The sequence below is a fragment of the Anneissia japonica genome, unplaced genomic scaffold (assembly GCF_011630105.1).
Source record: "Anneissia japonica isolate Jap-2015-1 unplaced genomic scaffold, ASM1163010v1 scaffold1810_len1271414_cov176, whole genome shotgun sequence".
NCBI classification, from domain to species: Eukaryota; Metazoa; Echinodermata; class Crinoidea; order Comatulida; family Comatulidae; genus Anneissia; species Anneissia japonica.
This window is the reverse complement of record NW_022702449.1, coordinates 729,291-740,099: the sequence shown is the minus strand read 5'-3', so window position 1 is coordinate 740,099 and position 10,809 is coordinate 729,291. Positions and strand designations below refer to the sequence as shown.

General features: G+C 31.5%; 1 long non-coding RNA gene across 2 annotated transcripts in view; it reads right to left on the bottom strand.

Moving 5' to 3' along the window:
• Positions 1-70: 70 nt before the first annotated feature.
• LOC117103877 overlaps positions 71-10,809 on the bottom strand; it is a 32,652-nt gene continuing 21,913 nt past the window's right edge. Inside the window, exons 2-5 of one of the 2 annotated variants that reach the window (XR_004444672.1) lie at positions 9,124-9,207; positions 2,491-2,563; positions 1,035-2,100; positions 71-961 (exon numbers count right to left, since the gene is read on the bottom strand). This is a non-coding gene — a long non-coding RNA (uncharacterized LOC117103877). Of the gene's footprint in view, positions 2,101-2,490; positions 2,564-9,123; positions 9,208-10,809 lie in introns of both variants that reach the window. The other variant, XR_004444671.1, reaches the window with a different exon arrangement.

Genomic DNA, 10,809 nt, shown 5'->3' with positions numbered 1-10,809 from the left:
GTGTAGTTGGATTTAAACCTGAAATTCTTGTAATTAGAATGCAATCATTTCATTTATTTGTCTCAAACAATTAAAATGTACATATAACAGAAACGGCAAAGAACAATCATAAAAGTACAAAAAAAGAGACAGGACATTCCAAAATAAAATCAATCACTGTCGAGTGGAGGCCCTTCACGAGAAAAACACAAATACTTACAATACAACATTCTTCAAAAAGAAAAAAAATCGAAAGATAAATATTGAAATATAGAAAAATGTGTAAAAATCAATAAATGAGCAAATTTAATTTAAAAGGTATTTAGAGGATATAAAAATATTCAAATAAGCATTAAAAATGCATTGCTCTCCTTTGTTTTCCTTAATAGTTGAATAGTTTAATAGTTGAACAGCAGTATCCCTTTGATAGCCGATAATTTCCAAGAAAGACACTGCTAAAATTAATTTCAGTATCTGTTTAAATAATTCAGTATCTGTACTTTGATAGCTTTGTTTATTATGGAATTAATTTTCCTTCATTGTTTAGCTTCCAGGAAGCGAGTCTCCATACGCTACAAATTTAATATATGTTTACTGAGAGCGACTGCTATTTAATACCAATGATTGACTTTGCATAGAAAAATCTAATAATGTTTATTGTGATGATTTAGTACATGTTTATATGTATAAAATGACTGCTTACAGTGGATGTAATAATAGAGGCTAATAGTGCAGTAACTTAAAAAACTGTTGCATTCCCATGATGTGATGTCATCATGACCATATTTAGGCATATCACATGTTTTTGTCAAATAAAATTTGATTAGTCTGTACATGGTTTTAGAATGATTGTTTTTTTAATGTCTTGTTTTTGTTTTTTGTCATCAGATACAGACACTTGAGGATACTGTAATACTTGCATTTTAGAGCATTTGTATCATTTAATTTGAGGATGATTTATGAGAGGAAAAAAATTGAGAAACTTGTAATTTGCATACCATATGAAATATGAATAATTATTAGTAATACTATGAGGATGTTTCTATGTCAAAAACCTTCATTAATATTGTCTTTGGATTTCGCTTCTCTATAATACCAGGACAATACAATATGAGCATAAGTTGCTGACAATATTAGCATAGGTTGTTGACAATATGAGCATAATTTGCTGACAACATGAGCAAATGTGCTGACAATATGAGCAATATACGTTATTGACAATATGAGCATAATTTGCTGACAATGAGGATAAGTTGCTGACAATATGAGCATAAAAATTACTATTACAACATGAGTGTAAGTTGCTGACAATATAAGGATAAGAGTTGCTGACAATATGAGCATAAGTTGCTGACAATATGACACAAGTTACTGACAATATGAGTATAAGTTGCTGACAATGTGAGCACAATTTGCTGACACTACAGTATGAGCATAAATGGCTAATGACAATATGAGCATAAATCAGATCTGCCAACCCCTGGGTCATGAAAATCTTTTTTTTAAATCTTAAAAAAATCTGGAGATTTACTAAAAAATCTGGAGGTTTCCAGTATTACCAAAAAGATGATCCAATGTACTAAAAAAGACACGTCCAGACAAATCATAGTGGTATAAAATCAATGGTACAAAATTACTGCAAAACAACTTATTAAATTGCTGCTTGTGTATCGAGGCGAATACATTGGATAATAATGATCCAATAAATCATTTATGCATAAATCAGAGTATTTTGCGGATGGAACCTGCAAAATCAGTGAAATCGGTTAAAAACTACATTCGATCTGGGAGAACTGGAGATTTGTTTAGATATCGGGTGACACCCGACAGGATCGGGTGAGTTGGCAGGTCTGATAAATTGCTGACAATATGAGCATTTCTACAAGATTGCCTTTGTGTTTTGCCAGTAACAACAAGAGATAGCCGCATGAAACAAGGAAACATCAAACATGTTTCATTTATTTGGCCTTAAAGCAGGAAGAATTTAAAAAATATATTCAAATAGAAGCTACTAATATTAGAAATGTTTCTGCAAATTTCCTTATTACTGTAGATTTCATTAGTCATGTTCATTTTCCCAGGTCAGTAAAAAAACATTGGCTTCATAGTAAAAGGTTGTATCTGCAAATTATAATAATAAATAGTGACAAGTTTGAGATAAAGTATCGTATTTCTGTTTTCATTCCACATCAAGCACTGGAACTACTTGCAAGGCGTGGCCTACTTAGCGTGGCTGAGATCGCTCATGCATAAATTATAAGCAGGTAATGATAAGGCAAGTTCTGAGTTAGCTCATGAATTGAACATGAGAAGATATGACAAATAAGACATTTGCTATGAAATATGAAAAATACATATTTTTATCCACAATTAATATAATATCAGAAAAAAACTGTTACAAAACCTCTAGGTTGGTGGGGCTCACTACATCATAAATTAGTCAAGACCTAACTGATAAAAATGCTTTGAATAAAAATAAATTTATTTTGTCCTATTAGATATTAAACCTACCTGCCACTGTAAAAGAATGGAGCCTTTCAAAAAACATACAAATTTGCTTTCACACCCAATACTGAACTGAAATCTAAAAATATATAAATTTCTTTTTACACAAATAAATTATTGTTCAATCTGGTTTATAGTGAAGAATTTTTGCAATATTACATCACATACAATCACGCCACAGCATCTCAAGCCGTAGACTAAAGGTGCTATCTATTACTTTTCATGTAATACTCACGTTTTTTAATTCTTTAATACAAATAATTTTCATTCTACTGTTTGACGAACTACTACCATTGAAGGAAAGGAAGTATAGAGATAACCTAGTTATAATATGATTTCTAAATAATAAGAAATTTCTAAGTTGGACATGCTTGTCTTTTAATACCAAGATTGCTGGTTCAAATCCTGCAAACAGGATCTTACAGCTGAAAATCAACTCAATTTTGTAAACCTTGGTCTATAGAGCATCTTGAAATTAGAGTCTGTATATGCTCCTAGATGTGAAATAAATTAATATTAAAATTATAATATAATTTATAAAACAAAAATAAAAACACATTTAAAGGTCTTACAATATTATTACAGTAGCTGCTTTATAAATATTGGGAATTATCATTATCAAATTTCAACTGTTGTAAACTACTGTATATGGCACTTTTCCATATTTATATGGGTTATACGTTGGTTACAAATTTGATAATTATTTGAACATCAAAGTAAATTAGAGTGAAAATATTGTGGCATATTGTAGCAGTCTTGTGTCTCTTCACAAAGGTTTTGATAGAACTGTCTGCCCGCATTATTAGCTAATTTTGTTGAATAATGGGCGGATGCAAATTTATAATGAAACAATTTGTGTGGGTGTCAGATATTAAACATCAACAATTTCAGATTAAATGCTTTGCTGCAGTCCATATGTTGTAGACTCCCACACATTGAGGGGGCCATAACAGTTCTACTAATATCCATTCACTGAAAAAGCCAGTAAATTGCATCAATGAATTATAGGTCGTTGAGATGTAACAAATTAACATCACTGTTTATGGCTATTAAAAGATCTGGAAAACAAATCATTTAAAAAAATCAACATTATCTTCAACAGTGGCATTTTGATAACCTATACAATAAATATTATTAGGGATGACAATAATATTATTGTAATATTATCAACATATTCTCACATTCACAGTTAATATACCATCCCCTTCATTGTCATAATTGACAATACCCAATTTGGCACCATCATCATCATTGTGCACTATATCATCACTCTTCACATTCTATGTTCATTATCTTTGCTACTACATAATAACTTGCATTATTTTCATCACCATCACTTTTGTTATCATTATCACCTTAATTATTATTATTGTCAATTTATCATTACCATCATGTTCATTCATCTAAAAAATTTACCTTCAGCAATGAAATCTTAAAAATATTTTCATTATATCATCATCATCATTAAACATCATATCATATCATAATCATCGTCATTATCATCATTGTCATCATATCATCAATTGTAGGCCATCATTATCATTATTACCATTATCATCATATTCATTCATCTATACATTTTATCTTCAGTAATGATTTCTTGAAATTATCCTCATTATCATCATTCATTCATATCATAATCGTCATCATCATTATTCTCATATCCTCACAGACTACCACCTGTGCGTGACAGCATCATTAGAGATCTTCATTATCTTACTTATTTGCATTTTAATTTTCCAATCCAAATTAAGAAAAGCTTAATTACTTAACATATTTAACAGTACAGTCAATGTAATATTAACTAACATATTCTTCAAAAAGAAAGGTTAGATATAATCATACAAAAATCATAATATTAATAACAACAATGTTATTATGTTGACCACATGAGTTAGCAAATATTTGAACAAATGAATGAATAATAAGTTAATAAGTAAGTGAATAAATAGACGAACGAGTGAACAAGTTGAATAATAAATGAATTTATTAGGTAAATGAACAAAAAGAAAAATAATATTAAAATAAATAAATAAAAGAATAAAAAAATAGATGAATGAGTGAATTAATAAATTCATATCATAATCGTCATCATCATCATTATTCTCATATCCTCACAGACTCCCACCTGTGCATGACAGCATCATTAGAGATCTTCATTAATCTTACTTATTTGCATTTTAATTTTCCAATCCAAATTAAGAAAAGCTTAATTACTTAACATATTTAACAGTACAGTCAATGTATTAACTAACATATTCTTCAAAAAGAAAGATTAGATATAATTATACAATAATCATAACATTAATAACAACAATGTTATTATGTTGACCACATGAGTTAGCAAATATTTGAACAAATGAATGAATAATAATTTAATAAGTAAGTGAATAAATAGACGAACGAGTGAACAAGTTGAATAATAAATGAATTTATTAGGTAAATGAACAAAAAGAAAAATAATATTAAAATAAATAAATACAAGAATAAAAAAATAGATGAATGAGTGAATTAATAAATGAATGAACAGAAGAAAGATTAAATAATCAAACAAAACAATCAAATATTGAATGAATAAATCTAATAATTAAAGAATGTATGAGTAAATAGGACAATGAACGCATTAAAAAATAGACTTCCCAAAGAAATTCTAGAAACAGGATTTAGTTCTATTCCAATAAATTCAAGTTGCCCTGATTTTCTATGAAGTGTCTACTTGATTAATGAATAAAATGACCTTATGTTCATCACATTATTAAAGAATTATTTTCATATAAAAAAACAAGAATACTTTCTCTGAAATTTATTCTATTCATAGTATATGGAGTTTATGAGTGTTTACCTCTATCTATATCAATAATATTATTGGCAATTTTACACAAACCACTTAGTACAATTTGTCAATGATTATGTAAATCTTTGACAATATTTTAATATAAACTGAAATATGTGGGTGTGTAATACATCAAATTTAAGTACATCTGTGGCTTGTAAACATATGGTAATACTGGAAGTGATAGCAATTTATGACGTGGGCTTAGCAGAGCTTTGTCAACAGTAACAGCGGCAAATGAAAACAAAATGCTGAGACATCCGTTTGCGTACTGTATAATATTACATGATGGAAAAGTGCTCCCTCAAACATCGTCTACTATTTAGGAATAATATTTAATTACATGTCCTTCTTTTTAGTGTTTTGCCGTCAAGCAAGTCCTTGGCTGCCAACTCCTCCACTGGCATAGTTCTCCGCTCTTATCTTCATTTTCCAAATAAGGCCTCTTATCCTTTAAATCGTCTACCACCCCTATCCTCTTTCTTCCTCTTGGTTATTTCCCTTCTATTCGCCCATCTATGACTTCTTTCAACAAACTATCTCCCCTTAAAACATGACCGATCCAATTTTTCTTTCTTTTTCTTTTTTTTTTTCTCCTTTTTTTCCTCTTTTTTTTTTACTGACAGTAATGCTCTCTTTTCTTCTTTATTGTTCAGTACCTCTTTCATTTGTCTTTCTCTCAGTCCAACAAACTTTCTGCATTTGTTTCCACACCCACATCTCCAGAGCTTCCAGCCGTCAACATCTTCCTTTAGCAGTGTCATTGCCGCATTGCCACAAAAACATTATTATTGATTTATATGAAAAGAATATTTTAACTCTTATGTTTTAAAATACAGAGGTAACCAGATTTGTTCAATGGTTATTTCCATAAATTTCACAAAATGATAATTCTAATGTACTTTTCTCTTTTATTATTATGAATCATTATCTAACTGTACATATTTTACCATATGAAAAATTAAATTGAATAAATAATTCTTGAACTTAAACTTACTGTATTTCATTTTATCAATTACCCACTTGATAAACATGAGAAATTTCCGAGACCTGAAATCGCTGAAGTAAAATTTATGCCAACAGAAAAACTAATAGGCCCACGATCACAATCTTTTTAAAATGCCATAAAAAAAACATAAAATTCTACTCTCATATTGTTTCATCAAAAGTATGAAAATACAAAAAATAAGAATAATCTTTTGTACTCAGCAGATATATTTAACCTACTGTAATCTTGACAATGAGATTTGCTTTTAAAGAGGTATTAGCTCAAATTCGCACAATGACCCTGAACTTGTGAGCAAGTTCGGACAAACTGACTTCCATGCTTGGAAATAATCTCATAAAGGAGTTAATTAAACAAACCAGACCATATGCATTTGTTAAGCTTTTGATGACCAGATGACCACAGGAGCATAGCAAAGCTAGCTAATGTCATCGTGCACTTTGGATATAGATTGATCAAACCGTACTGTAACAAACAAGTCGGGAGTGTCAAAAATGACAACATCAACAACAACAACTACCATCAGCAGAAGCAGCCTGCGTCAAAGCTTTCAATTGTAGTTGGCGCGAAATCCGGAAGAAGTAGAAAATCATCAGCATTAAGAGTAATATAGTATGGTAGTTAATATAGCACTACCTTTTCAACCTTCCAGAGGTTTTAAATCATTGCTAGAGCTTGATTTTCCAACATCCAGATCACTAATTGGTTAATTTTGAAAGGGGAGTGAACACATATTACCCCTAAGTTCCTCTGCTGAACCCCTGTTATAAAACAGTATTTGAAAGAAATCACAGTTTCAAACTAAATTATATAGATTTTCCAACATCCACAGGGGCGGATCCAGAGATGTCCAAAAGGGGAGGGGGCCCGAAAGGGGGCCGAAAGGGGGGCCGAAATTTGGGCCGATCGAGACAACAATGTCCTAGGGGTTCTGGGGGCATGCCCCCGCAAAATTTTTGTGTTCTAGAGGCCCGAAAATAACATTTGAGGCGTTGTGGGCTATCATTTTTTCTTTTTCTTTCTTTTTTTCTTTTTTTTTCTTTTTTTACCTCGCAAAAAAGGGGGGAGGGCCGGGGCCAGGCAACCACCCCTCCTCCCCCCTAAAGGGCCCGCCCCCCCCCCCCCCCCCCCAAATCTGCCCCTGATCCAGATGACTAATTGGTTAATTTTGAAAGGGGCATAAGAGTGTGAACACATATTACCCTTAAGTTCTTCTGCTGAACCTCTGTTACAAAACAGTACTTGAAAGCAATCACAGTTTCGAACTAAATCGTTAGTCTTACCAGTCCATAAATATTTACCTCAACAGAGTTACAGTATATCTTAACTTTGTGGCTTCAAAGAAAAATATGAGAATTAGTACAGAATGTGGCCCTTTACTAAAATAGTCACTTGTCGTCGCATAAGAATATCAACACCATTGGTAAAAATAACTGCACCGAATCTTTGACAACTGATTATAATGAGTACTAAAGAGAAGAGTCAAAGACAATGGTGCAATGAAGAGGTCTGAGGTCCATGGAAGGCTTATTCAGGGTTACTACCCTGGGGGGGGGGGAACCACCATGTTTTGGCGTATTTGATGTTTTGAAGAAGTATTTTGATGAGTTTTTTTACACATTAGTGCTCCTAAGAAAGGCCCCACTTAGGCAATGTATGGGGCAAAAATGCTGATAAATCTTCTGGGGCCCCTTGGCTTTAATAGCCAGTGGGAGCTGTTACGCTACTGGTCAAAGTTAAATTCACATTAAATAAAATAACGATAATAATTGGTAGTAATATCTTCTTTTATCAATAATAATTATAAGTTATTATAAGTTGTTTATGGACAAATGTGTACGTGACAGAAACTACAAATATTGTGGACAAAATCTATACACGTCTTTACTAATGCCAAGTAATGGCAATGAGGTTAAAGACTCGCGCTACTTTCTTATCATTATTAATTGAAAATATTGAAATAGAATATGCTCATAACATTAATTACATCAGGTGTTCCTTTTGTGTTCGTAAGAAATCTCAAATCCGTGAAGGTTAAACGGATTGTTTCATAAGGACATTTCATTTCTCAAACATGTCATTACTCTGCATTTACTTAATGAACAGGTGTTTCGTTGAAGCTTAATATTCGTTTACATTCTATAATGTCAACACATTATTCTTATCGCAATTCAGAATCACATTTGGCCATGAACCAGATCTTACATGACTACAAAGTTCTACAGTGATGTAGCATGTACTGTATGCCAATTTGCTTGGAACCTTTCCTCAAACTCTAGCCTGGCATGCACACCATGGTGGCCCCAACACACAAACTGTGTTGACCATTCCCTTTAAACCCTTTCGCAATGATTCTTAAGCATGGCACTCAATATGTTGGCCAATGAATTCGTCCACGCTCTACATCATTGTTTCTCCAAGTAAACATTTTGTGCCAGTTTTATTGAATGGTGATGATTATGTAATGATGATGATGATCATGATATTGATGATGATGACAATGACTGACAGCAGCGATTGTAGCAGCAACAACAATTTCTTTTTTGCTATCTCGAATAAAAAAATGACTTACAAACAATATGAAATATATCATCTTTGTAAAAGCACATACGAACTACATTTAATAAAAGTAGCTTAAAATATCAAAAAAAGACCAACAATAATCGATCTACCTGAGTATTATTGATTATCTTCGGAACATTCCATTGTAATGTTTGATGGCAGAAAACAGAGTATTTATGTCTAATTTTCATGACGATGATGATGCATATCAATAGCACAAGATGAAATATATACTCACCATGACCCTTTGAATAAAACAGGATGAAGGCATTTGAAATGTATACTGTAGACTGATCTTCAAGATTTACGATTTCATTATAGTCTTTAAGAAAAAAATAAAGATTTACAATGAAATTATTATTGCACATAATAACTTTAAATTAAAATTCAATGAGGAACTCTCGATCTCTTGTGATGCTTTTCATCAATATCTAAATATACCAAACACTAACTGAAGTAGACGTACAATATTTATATAAATATAAGATTGCATTATATATTATTTTATTCTATAGGTAACCTGTTTCATTTTTCATCCAACGGCAAGTATCTCGCCAATTACACAATTGACAATGCTTTATCAACCAAAGTTTCCTTAAGAGGCTGGAGTTGTTATGAGTTGTGAGAGACAGGCCTGCTGTGACAGGAATTGAACCAGGACCCTGAGATTAGGCAAGCATCTTAGCCACAAAGCTATTCAACTCCACTCCAATATTTTGCTGTAATTTTGTAATCTTATAATCTTCTTAAAGACAGACGCCAAAGAAAAAACATATTTTGATATGTTGTACAACTGATATTTCTATGATACCAAAACATATTTGATTTTTAAATATACAAAAATCTGTGTCATTAAAAGTTCCCAAGATTTTTTTTGTCAAATATGCTTTCTGTGTCTTAAGAAAATCAGTTGTACAACGTACCAAAAAATAGTTTTCCTCCAAAGCCTGATCTTAATATATAAAGCTAGGTTTGAAGGCTATGTTTGGACATGGATATCACATTATTACATTCAACTTCAATTGTAAATGTCATGGGATTTAGCTACTTGCCTACATTGTTTGACATGAATTACATGGATTGAAATGAGAAAGTAATATATAGAGCAAAATTGTCTTATATAAAAATTAGTTAAGTCGGTAGATATTTTGTGTGATTAGTGAGTGCACACTTCAACTTTAGCCTTAAGAACAGGCAAATTTGAGATAGCCAGTAAATAATACACTTTGAAAATATAATATAAAATGTTGTAGGCACACTAAAAGAGTGTGTGAACAATGATCACGCAAAAAATTGTTTTTATTAACTTTTTTACACTGTATATTTATTGCTCATTTTGGTAAGTTGATTGTCTGAGCAGTTAGGACAGGGGCCTGCAACACAAAGTCGATGTAGCATCAGTTTACCGGGTAGCAAAGACACCAAGTGATCCTTAAGGGGTGAAGAAAATTATTGAAAACTAGCTAGTACTCCAAGCCTCAAAGAGTGCATTAAGAAACAGGTCTAATGCACTAAAGTATGTCACTTTCACCTATATTTACATTATTTTTAAGAATAAATTATCAAAAAAGCGCCTCTCTCAAATAAGCACCGCACTAAATAAAATGTTTTTTACTTGAGAATTTAGTAGCGATATGTTTTTAATAACAATCACAGCACTTTACCCACGTCCTGAAGTGTTGTATCACTGATTTACTGTACTATTAAACAACCAATTTCTCATATAAAGTATAATACTACTGATGCAGCAAGTCAGACGGTATATAGTTAAGTTCAATACAGCGCTTTTTTAATAACAACCTTTCCTACCTCGAAAATTCTTCAATACATTACCAACCAATTTATGGGTATATGTAAAAAATAGGAATCATAATATTTTATGTTAAATACAGAAAAAAAATTACTTAAATTATACAAAATATTC